Source organism: Mobula hypostoma, chromosome 2, assembly GCF_963921235.1.
Source record: "Mobula hypostoma chromosome 2, sMobHyp1.1, whole genome shotgun sequence".
Classification (NCBI taxonomy): Eukaryota; Metazoa; Chordata; class Chondrichthyes; order Myliobatiformes; family Myliobatidae; genus Mobula; species Mobula hypostoma.
The window spans coordinates 38,845,569-38,859,008 of NC_086098.1; the positions used below are offsets into that span (position 1 = coordinate 38,845,569).

Here is a 13,440-nt window from a genome sequence, read left to right on the forward strand (position 1 = left end):
AAACTAAATATCATGTATCGGAATACATAAAACAAGCAAAACATAATAGATGAACTGAGAGCACAAACAGGAATAATTGCGTTTAATTCCAAGATAATGCATCATGATAACAGATTCTCAGTAGCCAATTTATTATGTACACCTGTACACCTTGTAAATGCAAATATCCAATCAGTCGATCAACGCAATGCATAGAAGCATGCAGACATGGCCAAGAGGTTCAGACCTTGTCCAGACCACACAGCAGAATGGGGAAGAAATGTGATCTAAGTAACTTACCGTGAAGCAGTTGTGGAGCCGGGTGGGGTGGTTTGAGTATCACAGAAACTGCCAGTCTCCTGGGATTTTCACACACAGCAGTCTCTAGAATGGTGCAATAAACAAAACAAAATCCAGTGAGCAGCATTCTGTGGGTGAAAACGTTTTGTTAATGAGAGGTCAGAGAAGAATGGCGAGACTGTTTCAAACTGACAGAAAGTTGACCATAACTCAAATAACCATGCATTACAACAGTGTTGTACAAAAGAGCATCTCTGAACACACAACACGTCAAACCTTGAAGGGAATAGGCTTCAGCAGCCAAAGGCCACGAACACGCACTTAGTTGCCACTTTATTAGGTACAGGAGGCACTGAGTGCTGAAAGGATCTGAACATTGAATAACACAAGATCTTTAGGAAGGATAGGAAAAGGTGGAAGAAAAACTTTGTTAATTAACACAATAAAGAAGTATGCTCGAAGTTCAGGAAAGCAGGATGTGGAAATATTTTTGGTGGAGATAAGAAAAAACTAAAGATACGTGACATTGTAGGAGTGGTGTACAAGCCACCAGTAACCACTATGGTAGGACAATGTATAAAGAGTAAAATAATTGATGACTGGAAATGTGCAATGATCATGGTGGGAGAATTTTATCTACATATAAACCAGAAAACTCAGACGGACATAGGTATCCCAGACGAGGAGCTATGGAACATAGAACATAGAGCTGTACTGCACAGGGACAGGTCCTTTGGCCTGCAACACCTGCACTGTTCATAGAGTGTTAGACCATAAAATTTAAGAGCAGATTTAGACTATACAACCTATCAAGCCTGCTCCACCATTCCATCATAACTGATTTATTATCCTACTTAACCATATTCTTCCTGCCTTCTTCCCGTAACCTTTGACACTGTGACTAACCAAGAACCTATCAACCTCTGTTTTAAATATACTCAATGACTTGGCCTCCCCAGCCATCCATGGCAATGAATCCACATGTTCACCACCCTCTTGCTAAAAAAAAATCCTTCTCATCTCTGTTCTAAATGGATGTGGACGTCCCTCTATTCTGAGGTTGTGCCTTCTGGTGCTAGACTGACATACTGTAGGAAACATCCTCTCCACATCCACCTATCTATTTAGAAAAATGACTATGACTTTATCCCATCCACTAAAGTGCATGACCATACGCTTGTCTGCACGATATTCCATCTGCCACTTCTTTGTCCATTCTCCCAATTAGTCATAGTCATAGAGTCATTGAGAACTAAAGCACAGAAAAAAGCCCTTTGGCCATCTAGTTAATTCTGGAAAAACATTTAAATTGCCTACTCCCAATGACTTGCACCAGGACCATAGCCCTCCATATCCCTACTATCTATGTACCAATCTAAACTTCTCTTAAACGCTGAGATTGAGCTCACTTGCACCACTTGTGCTGGCAGCTCATTCCACACTCTCATGGCCCTCTGAGTGAAGAAGTTTTTCCTCATGTTCCCCTTAAACTTTTTGCCTTTCACCCTCAACCCATGACCTCTGGTTGTAGTCCCACCTGACCTCAGTGGAAAAAGGTGCTTCATTTACCCTATCTGTACCCCTCATAATTTTGTATACCTCTATCAAATTTCCTGTCAATCTTCTGTGTTTTAAAGAATACAGTCCTAACCTATTCAATCTTTTCTTATAAATCAGGTCCTACAGACCCGGTAACATCCTTGTAAATTTTCTCTGCACCTTGTTTACATTTTTTCCTGCAGGCAGGTGACAAAAACTGCACACAATATTCCAAATTAGGCCTCACCAACATTTTATACAACTTCAATATAACATCTCATCTTCCACACTTAATACATTGATTTATGAAGGCCAAGGTGCTAAAAACTTTCTTTATGACTCTACCTACATGTGATGTCACTTTCAACTAATTATGTACCTGTATTCCCAGATCCCTTTGTTCTACCACACTCCTCAGAGCTCTAATGTTCACTGTGCAAGACCAACCCTGATTGGTCCTACAGAAATGCAAAATCTGGCACTTGTCTGCATTAAATTCCATCTGCCATTTTTCAGCCCATTTTTCCAGCTGATGCAGATCCCACTGCAAGCTATGATAGCTTTCCTCCCTGTCCAGTACACTGCATATCTTGGTGTCAGCCACAAATTTGCGATCTAGTTAACCACATTCTCATCCAGATCATTAATATAGATGACAAACAACAAAGGACCCAAACACCAATCCCTGCAGGGCTCCAGTCCGAGAGGCAACCCGCTATGACCACTCTCTGGCTTCACCCACAAAGCCAACATCTAAACCAATTTACTACCTCATCCTGAATGCCATGCAGGACCTTGTCAAATACCTTTCTAAAATCAAAAACATCTACTGCTTTGCCTTCGTCCACTTTCCTGGTAACTTCCTTGAAACACTCTATAAGGTTGGTTAGACATGACCTACCACGCATGAAACCATGCTGACGATCCTTAATCAGTCCATGTCTATCCATATACTGATATATCCGGTCCCTTAGAATACCTTCCCATCACTTTACCACTGCTGACGCCAAACCCATTGGCCTATAATTTCCTGGTTTCTGTTTAGAGCCTTTGTTAAACAGCAGAACAACATTGGCTATCCTCCAATCCTCTGGTACTTCTCCTGTTGCAAAAGATGTTTTAAATATCTCTGCTAGGGCCTCAGCAATTTCTGCACTTGCCTCCTGTAGGGTCCAAGGGAAGACCTTGTCAGGCCCTGGGGAGTTATCCTCCCTGGATTGCCTCAGGGTAGCAAACACCTCCTCCTCTGTAATCTGAATAGGGTCCATGAAGTCGATCGATGCCACTTTGCCTCACTTCTATAGACTCTGTATCCCTCTCTCCAGTAAATACAGATGCAAAGAATTCATTTAAGATTGCCCCCATCTATTTTGGCTTCACACATTGTTTATTTATTAACATTCTGGTCTTCCAGTGGACCAATTTTGTCCCTTGCAATCCTTTTGCTCTTAACATATCTGTAGAATCTCTTAGGATTCTCCTCCACCTTGTCTGCTAAAGCAACTTCACGACTTCTTTTAGCCCTCCTGATTTCTTTCTCAAGTGTTTGTTTGCATTTCTTATACTCCATAATCACTTTATTTGTTCGACCTGCCTATGCCTGCCAGATATCTCCTTTTTTTCTCTTAACCAGGGCCTCGACATCTCTTGAAAGCCAAGGTTCCCAACACTTGTTATCATTACCTTTTATTCTTACAGGCACATACAAGCTTTGTACTCTCAGTATTTCATTTTCAAAGGTCTCCCACTTACCAAGTATATTTTACCAGAAAACAGTCTGTCCCAATCCGTACTTACCAGATCATTTCTGATGCCGTCAAAATTGGCCTTTCTCAAATCAGAATCTCAACCCATGGCTTGGACCCGTCTTTTTGCATATTTACTTTAAAACTAATGGCATTGTGATCACTGGATACAAAGTGTTCCTCTACACAAATTTCTGTTACCTGCCCTGTCTCATTTCCTAATAGCAGATCCAGTATCACACACTCTCTCATTGGGACTTCTATATATGGATTAAGGAAGCTTTCCAGAACACATTTGACAAACTATATCCCATCCAGTCCCTTTACAGTATGGGAGTACTAGTCAATATATGGAAAGTTAAATTCACCTGCAATAACAACCTTATGTTTCTTGGAACAGTCCGTGATCTCTTTACAAATTTGTTCCTCTAAATCCCTAGGACTATTGGGTGGTCTGTACTATAGCCCAATTAACGTGGTCATACCCTTAACGCCTCACTAATCGAGTTCTCCAGCCTGTCCTTACTGAGCACTGCCATGACGTTTTCCTTGACTAGTAACACCACACCTCCTCCTTTAATACCTCCCACTCTGTCGCTTCTAAAATAACAGAACCCTGGAACCTCACTCCTTCCAAATGCTCAGCTCTCCACTCCCTCCGCATCAGTCCTAACCTCACCATGAAACCGGTAGATAAGGGAGCTGCTGTAGTAGTCTGGCATACTTACCTCTACCTTACTGACGCCCAGCGCCAACTCTCAGACACCTCCTCTTACTTACCCCTCGAACAGGACCCCACTAAGAAACACCAGGCCATTGTCTCCCCCACTATCACCAACCTTACTGACTCTGGGGATCTCCCATCCACTGCTACCAAGCTCATAGTTCCCATACCCCACATCTCCCATTTCTACCTCCTACTCAAGATCTACAAACCTGCCTGTCCAGGTAGACCCATTTTTTTTAGCTTGTTTCTGCCTCACTGAACTCATGTCTGCAGACCTCGACTCTGCTTTATCTCCCCAAGTTCAGTCCCTTCCCATCTACATCCATGACAATTCACGTGCACCGGATTTTTTCGGTGTTTTCAGTTTCCCTGGCCCTCATCATCTTATTTTCACTATGTATGTCCAGTCCCTATATACCTCCATCCCCCACCAGGGAGGCCTCAAAGCTCTCCATTTTTTTCTGGACACCAGACCTAACCAGTTCCCCTACACCACCACTCTTCTCTGCCTAGCGGAACTTGCCCTCACTTTAAATAATTTCTCATTTGGCTCCTCCCACTTCCTTCAAACAAAAGAGTTAACTTTGGGCACTTCCATGGTCCCAGCTATGCCTGCCTGTTTGTCGGCTTCGTGGAACAGTCTATGTTCCAAGCCTACACTGGTGACTGTCCCGCACTTTTCCTGTGCTACAACTGCATTAGTTATGCTTCCTGCACCCATGCTGAACTCACCGACTTCATCCACTTGGCCTTCAGTATCCTCCCTGCCCTCAAATTTACCCGGTCCATTTACGACAACTCCCTCACCTTTCTCAATCTCACTGTCTTTATCTCTGGAGACAACTTAATCACTGATGTCTATAATAAACCCACGGACTCTCACAGCTACACAGGCTGTAGCTCTTCCCACCCTGTTACTTGTAAAAATGCCATCCCCTTCTCTCAGTTCCTCCGTCTCTGCCACATCTGCTCTCAGGATGAGGCTTTTCATTCTAGAATAAAGATGTCCTCATTTTTCAAAGAATAGGGTTTCCCTTCCTTCACCGTCAATGCTGCCCTCAACCACATCTCTTCCATTTCAATCACGTATGCGATAAAACCCCATCCTTCCACCACCCTACCAGGGATAGGTTTCCTCTTGTCCTCAGATATCACCCCACCAGGCTCCGTGTCTAGCACATAATTCTCCAAAACTTTTGCCATCTCCAATGGGACCCCATCACCAAGCACAACTTTCTCTGCCCCCTAATTTCTGCTTTCCGCAGGGATCGCTCCCTAAGCAACTCCCTTGTCGTTCATCCCTCCCCACTGATCTCCCTCCTGGCACTTATCCTTGCAAGTGGAACAAGTGCTACACCTGACCCGACACCTCCTCCCTCACTACCATTCAGGGCCTTAAACAGTCCTTCCAGGTGAGGCAACACTTCACCTGTGAGTCTGTTGGGGTTACATACTGTGTCCAGTGCTCCTGGTGTGGCCTCCTGTACATCGGTAAGACCCAATGTGGATTGGGAGACCGCTTCGCTGAGCACCTACACTCTGTCCGCCAGAAAAAGCGTGATCTTCCAGTGGCCACCCATTTTAATTACATTTCCCATACCCATTCCGATATGTCTATACATGGCCTCCTTCACTGTCGTGATGAGGCCTCACTTAGGTTGGAGGAACAACAACTTGTATTCCATCTGGGTAGCCTCCAACCTGTTGGCATCAATTTCTCAAATTTCCAGTAATATCCCTCACCATCTCTCTCCTTAACCATTCCCCATCCTTTTCCCTCTCTCACCTTATCTCCTTGCCCACCCACTGCCTCCCTCTGCTGCTCCTCTCCACTTTTCTTTCTTCCATGGCCTTCTGTCTCTTTCACTAATCAACCGAAATGTCGACTGTACTCTTTTAGATAGCTGCTGCCTGGCCTGCTGAGTTCCTCCAGCATTTTGTGTGTGTTGCTCAAACCCGGGAATACTGAGCTTCCAGTCCTGCGCCTCCTCTTTCTAAGGGCTGCAAAGTCATAATTCCAGGTGTTGATCCATGCCTTGAGCTCATCTGCATTTCCTACGATACTTATTGCATTGAAATATAGGCAACTCAGGATACTAGTTGCACCACGCTCAACCTTTTCATTCCTGACTTTGTCTGAGGTCTTACTAACAGCTGCCTCCTCAACCTGTCCTCTAAATGTTCTGGCATTCTTGTTCCCATCCCCCTTTAACTCTAGTTTAAACCCCACCATGCAGCATTAACAAACCTTCCCACTAGGATATTAGTCCCCCTCCAAACCGTCCCTTCTGTACAGGTCCCACCTTCCCAGGAAGAGAGCCCAATGATCCAAAATTCTTATGCTCTCCCTCCTACACCAAAATCCTTAGCCATGTATTAAATGTTATAATCTTCCTTGTTCACAACCCTGGAGGCCCTTCCCTTTAACTTAACACCTAACTCCCTGAACTCCCAATGCAGAACCTCTTCAATTGTCCTACCCATGTAATTGGTACCAATATGGACCATGCCCTCTCACTCGATCTGAGATGTCCCTGGCCTTGGCACCTGGGAGGCAACATGCCATCCTTCTGCAGACTCCCTGATTCCTCAATACTATCTGTCCTTCCACCTATTTTTGTACTGTTTGCAAACTTCACCACAAAGCCATCAATACTGTAATCCAAATTGTTGACATATAGCGTGAAAAGAAGTGAAACCAATAATGACCCCTGCAGATCACCACGAGTCACCGGTAAACCAACCAAAAAGAAGTATAACATAGCAAAGATGAGCGGGAAGCCAGAGGATTGGGAAACTCTTAAAGAGCAACAGAAGATAACTAAAAAGGCAATACAGGGAGAAAAGATGAGGTACGAAGGTAAGCTAGCCAAGAATATAAAGGAGAATAGTAAAAGCTTCTTTAGGTATGTGAAAAGGAAAAAACTAGTTAAGGCCAAAGTTGGGCCCTTGAAGACAGAAACGGGTGACTTATTATGGGGAACAAAGAAATAGCAAGTGAGTTGAACAGGTACTTTGGATCTGTCTTCACTAGGGAAGACACGAAGAATCTCCCAGATGTAATAGTGGCCGGAGGACCTAGGGTAACGGAGGAACTGAAGGAAATTCACATTAGGCAGAAAATGGTGTTGGATAGACTGATGGGACTGAAGGCTGATAAATCCCCAGGGCCTGATGGTCTGCATCTCAGGGTACTCAAGGAGGTGGCTCTAGAAATCGTGGACGCATTGGTAATCATTTTCCAATGTTCCATAGATTCAGGATCAGCTCCTGTAGATTGCAGGGTAGCTAATGTTATCCCACTTTTTAAGAAAGGAGGGAGAGAGAAAACAGGCAATTATAGACCAATTAGCCTGACATCAGTAGTGGGGAAGATGCTGGAGTCAATTATAAAAGATGAAATAGCGGCACATTTGGATAGCAGTAACAGGATCGGTCCGAGTCAGTATGGATTTACGAAGGGGACATCATGTGTGACTAATCTTCTGGAATTTTTTGAGGATGTAACTATGAAAATGGACAAGGGAGAGCCAGTGGATGTAGTGTACCTGGACTTTCAGAAAGCCTTTGATAAGGTCCCACATAGGAGACTAGTGGGCAAAATTGGAGCACATGGTATTGGGGGTAGGGTACTGACATGGATAGAAAATTGGTTGGCAGACAGGAAACGAAGAGTAGGGATTAATGGGTCCTTTTCAGAATGGCAAGCAGTGACTAGTGGGGTACCGCAGGGTTCAGTGCTGGGACCGCAGCTATTTACAATATACATTAATGATTTAGATGAAGGGATTAAAAGTAACATTAGCAAATTTGCAGATGACACAAAGCTTGGTGGCAGTGTGAAATGTGAAGAGGATGTTATGAGAATGCAGGGTGACTTGGGCAGGTTGGGTGAGTGGGCAGATGCATGGCAGATGCAGTTTAATGTGGATAAATGTGAGGTTATCCATTTTGGTGGCAAGAACTGGAAGCCAGATTACTATCTGAATGGTGTCAAGTTAGGAAAAGGGGAAGTACAACGAGATCTTGGTGTCCTTGTTCATCAGTCACTGAAAGTAAGCATGCAGGTAGAGCAGGCAGTGAAAAAAGCTAATGGCATGTTGGCCTTCATAACAAGGGGAGTTGAGTATAGGAGCAAAGAGGTCCTTCTGCAGTTGTACAGGGCCCTGATGAGACCACACCTGGACTATTGTGTGCAGTTTTGGTCTCCAAATTTGAGGAAGGACATTCTTGCTATTGAGGGAGTGCAGCCTAGGTTCACGAGGTTAATCCCCGGGATGGCAGGACTGTCATATGTTGAAAGATTGGAGTGACTGGGCTTGTATACACTGGAATTTAGAAGGATGAGAGGGGATCTGATTGAAACATATAAGATTATTAAGGGATTGGACACGTTAGAGGCAGGAAACATGTTCCCGATGTTGGTGGAGTCCAGAACCAGAGGCCACAGTTTAAGAATAAGGGATAGGCCATTTAGAACGGAGTTGAGGAAAAACTTTTTCACCCAGAGAGTTGTGGATCTGTGGAATGCTCTGCCTCAGAAGGCAGTGGAGGCCAATTCTCTGGATGCTTTCAAGAAAGAGTTAGATAGAGCTCTTAAAGATAGTGGAGTCAAGGAATATGGGGAGAAGGCAGGAACGGGGTACTGATTGTGGATGATCAGCCATGATCACAGTGAATGGCGGTCTAGCTCAAAGGGCCGAATGGCCTACTCCTGCACCTATTGTCTATTGTCAAAATAAGTCTCCTTTATTCTGTCACTTGGCCCCCTGCCAGTCAGCCTATCTTCTATCCATGCTAGTGTCTTTCCTTTTATACCATGGGCTTTTATCTTGTTAAACAGCCTCATGTGTAACATTTTGTCAAAGACCTTCTGAAAGTCCAAATAAACAACATCCACTGACGCTCCTTTATCTATCATGCTTGTTATTTACTCAAAGCATTCCAAAAGATTTGTCGGGCAAGATTTCCCTTTAAGGAAACCATGCTGACTTTGGCGTATTTGTCATGTGCCTCATCCTTAATAATGGACCGAACATCTTTCCAACCACTGAAGTCAGACTAACTGGCCCATAATATCCTATCTTCTGCCTCCCTCCCTTTTTAAAGAGTGGAGTGATATTTGGAATTTTCCACTCCTGGAACCATTCAGAATGTATTGTGACGAGAATACACATAAAATTATTAAACCCACTGATAAGGGGGGTGCTGTTGTAGTCTGGCGTACTGACCTCTACCTTGCTGAGGCACAGCGACAACTCGCGGATACCTCTTCTTATTTACCCCTCGATCGTGACCCCACCAAGGCCTTATTATTAAACCCGCTGATAAGGGGGGTGCTGTTGTAGTCTGGCGTACTGACCTCTACCTTGCCGAGGCACAGCGACAACTCGCGGACACCTCCTCTTATTTACCCCTCGATCGTGACCCCACCAAGGCCTTATTATTAAACCCGCTGATAAGGGGGGTGCTGTTGTAGTCTGGCATACTGACCTCTACCTTGCCGAGGCACAGCGACAACTTGCGGATACCTCCTCTTATTTACCCCTCGATCGTGACCCCACCAAGGAGCACCTGGCCATTGTCTCCCACACTATCAACGACTTTATCCGCTCAGGGGATCTCCCATCCACTGCTACCAACCTTATAGTTCCCACACCCCGCACTTCCCGTTTCTACCTCCTACCCAAGATCCACAAACCTGCCTGTCCTGGCCGACCTATTGTCTCAGCTTGCTCCTGCCCCACCGAACTCGTTTCTGCATACCTCGACACGGTTTTATTCCCCCTTGTTCAATCCCTTCCGACCTATGTTCGTGACACTTCTCACGCTCTTAAACTTTTCGATGATTTTAAGTTCCCTGGCCCCCACCGCTTTATTTTCACCATGGATGTCCAGTCCTTATATACTTCCATCCCCCATCAGGAAGGTCTCAAAGCTCTATGCTTCTTTTTGGATTCCAGACCTAATCAGTTCCCCTCTACCACCACTCTGCTCCGTCTAGCGGAATTAGTCCTCACTCTTAATAATTTCTCCTTTTGCTCCTCCCATTTCCTCCAAACTAAAGGTGTAGCTATGGGCACCCGTATGGGTCCTAGCTATGCCTGCCTTTTTGTTGGGTTTGTGGAACAATCTATGTTCCGTGCCTATTCTGGTATCTGTCCCCCACTTTTCCTTCGCTATATCGACGACTGCATTGGCGCTGCTTCCTGCACGCATGCAGAACTCGTTGACTTTATTAACTTTGCCTCCAACTTTCACCCTGCCCTCAAGTTTACCTGGTCTATTTCCGACACCTCCCTCCCCTTTCTAGATCTTTCTGTCTCTGTCTCTGGAGACAGCTTATCCACTGATGTCTACTATAAGCCTACTGACTCTCACAGCTATCTGGACTATTCCTCTTCTCACCCTGTCTCTTGCAAAAACGCCATCCCCTCTCGCAATTCCTCCGTCTCCACCGCATCTGCTCTCAGGATGAGGCTTTTCATTCTAGGACGAGGGAGATGTCTTCATTTTTTAAAGAAAGGGGCTTCCCTTCCTCCACTATCAACTCTGCTCTTAAACGCATCTCCTCCATTTCATGTACATCTGCTCTCACTCCATCCTCCCACCACCCCACTAGGAATAGGGTTCCCCTGGTCCTCACCTACCACCCCACCAGCCTCCGGGTCCAACATATTATTCTCCGTAACTTCCGCCACCTCCAACGGGATCCCACCACTAAGCACATCTTTCCCTCCCCCCCTCTCTCTGCATTCCGCAGGGATCGCTCCCTACACAACTCCCTTGTCCATTCGTCCCCCCCATCCCTCCCCACTGATCTCCCTCCTGGCACTTATCCGTGTAAGCGGAACAAGTGCTACACATGCCCTTACACTTCCTCCCTTACCACCATTCAGGGCCCCAAACAGTCCTTCCAGGTGAGGCATCACTTCACCTGTGAGTCGACTGGGGTGATATACTGCGTCCGGTGCTCCCGATGTGGCCTTTTATATATTGGTGAGACCCGACGCAGACTGGGAGACCGCTTTGCTGAACATCTACGCTCTGTCCGCCAGAGAAAGCAGGATCTCCCAGTGGCCACACATTTTAATTCCACATCCCATTCCCATTCTGACATGTCTATCCACGGCCTCCTCTACTGTAAAGATGAAGCCACACTCAGGTTGGAGGAACAACACCTTATATTCCGTCTGGGTAGCCTCCAACCTGATGGCATGAACATTGACTTCTCTAACTTCCGCTAGGCCCCACCTCCCCCTCGTACCCCAGCTGTTACTCATTTTTATGCACACATTCTTTCTCTCACTCTCCTTTTTCTCCCTCTGTCCCTCTGAATATACCTCTTGCCCATCCTCTGGGTCAACCCCCCCCCCCCGTCGTTCTTCCCGGACCTCCTGTCCCATGATCCTCTCGTATCCCCTTTTGCCTATTACCTGTCCAGCTCTCGGCTCTATCCCTCCCCCTCCTGTCTTCTCCTATCATTTTGCATCTCCCCCTCCCCCTCCAGCTTTCAAATCCCTTACTCACTCTTCCTTCAGTTAGTCCTGACGAAGGGTCTCGGCCTGAAACGTCGACTGCGCCTCTTCCTATGGATGCTGCTTGGCCTGCTGCGTTCACCAGCAACTTTGATGAAAGATGTTTGCTGGCCTGGGTTAGCATCAGTGACATCAGCAAGTGGCCACCTGCCCTCAGGGGAAGGAGAGATAAGGAACAATGGAGCAGCGTCTGGAGATGTGTAATGAAGGGACGGGGGAGAGAGAGCTGTCTGGAGCGGCTTCCCCTTTGAACCCTGAACTGTTTGAAGTGATGGACAGGCGATACCCCAGCAGGGGGATAAAAAGGGACAGGTTCGCTAAGGCAGGACACACACGCCACCCGAGGTAACGAGACCCTGGAAGCGGTACGCCTCTCACGAGTCGGTGGGAAGTATCAGACAACGGCCAGGATGGAGAGGTACGATCAGCGGGAACCCGGTGTGTGTCCGCCCTTGCCTGGGTGCCGGGTTCACTGCAGAGGATCGACCGCATCTGGAGGAGGGGTCACAGTCGGTGACCTCAGGTGACATCACCAAGGACCTGCCCAAAAGCTGCTTGTGAGCCATATCGCCGGTCTGTGAGTGAAGCCGTGTCTGAATGATCAGTTGTTCCTGTTCCCTCTCTCTCTCCTCCCACGTTGTCCATCGCCATGGCAACGATTACTGCGAACTGAACTACTAAACTGGACTGAACTTTGAGTCACTTTGAAGTTTGGTCATTTACCCCTAGACAACGATAGAGCTTGATTGATGCTGTTATCTTAATTCTGTGCACATGTGTCTTTATCATTGCTGAACTGTTGCATTTATTATCCTTTCGATTACTGTGTTGCTTATTTCTTTAATAAAACTTTCTTAGTTCTAGTACTCCAGACTCCAACTGAGTGATCCATTTCTGCTGGTTTGGCAACCCAGTTACGGGGTACGTAACAGTATTGATACTTGAAAGATCATTATGAAGTTTTCTTAGATCGACATGTCGTAGGGCCAGCCAGAGGACAGATAACACTTGACCTGCATAGTGCAATGAGACAGGATTATATAATGACCTCACGTTGAAGGTTCTCTTAAGTGGTAGAAATCACAATGTCACTGAATATTTTATTCAGTTTGGAAAGCTGAAGAAAGGGTCCAAGACTCGTGTTTTAAATAAATAATGGCAATTATGAGGAATGAAAGCAGTGAAATGGCAAATTAGCTTACAGAACAGTCACTTGAGTCGCAGAGGTTAGGCATAAGGGGATCTTTAAGAATACATGGAATATATACACACCAATGAGAGGGAGAAGCATACAGGAGTGAGTATCTAAAAATGTAGAGACAGTATCAAACTTAAAGAAAAGTCATATAATTGTGTGAAGATGGGTTGCAAGTAAGAAGATTAAACAGAATATATAAAAAATGACTAAAGTTTATAAGAAAAAGTAAAATATCTTGATAAAGCAAACCGGAAATGTAGAAGTCAGATAGTAAGAGCTTCTATGTATAATTAACAAAAAAATAATTTACATGTCCAATATTTACAGAGCCATCCAGCTGATAGACTAATGAAGGCATAAGGGCATTTTAAAGCTGTGAAATGAAAGTCAGAGCCTTGGGTAACACCTGGAAAC

The 13,440-nt window shown here is 45.4% G+C and overlaps 1 protein-coding gene across 4 annotated transcripts in view; it reads left to right on the top strand.

The window, feature by feature from the left end:
* The window catches only part of slc30a2 (solute carrier family 30 member 2), a 176,729-nt gene that overhangs the window by 117,155 nt on the left and 46,134 nt on the right, over positions 1-13,440 (top strand). The gene's annotated exons all lie outside the window — the stretch shown is intronic.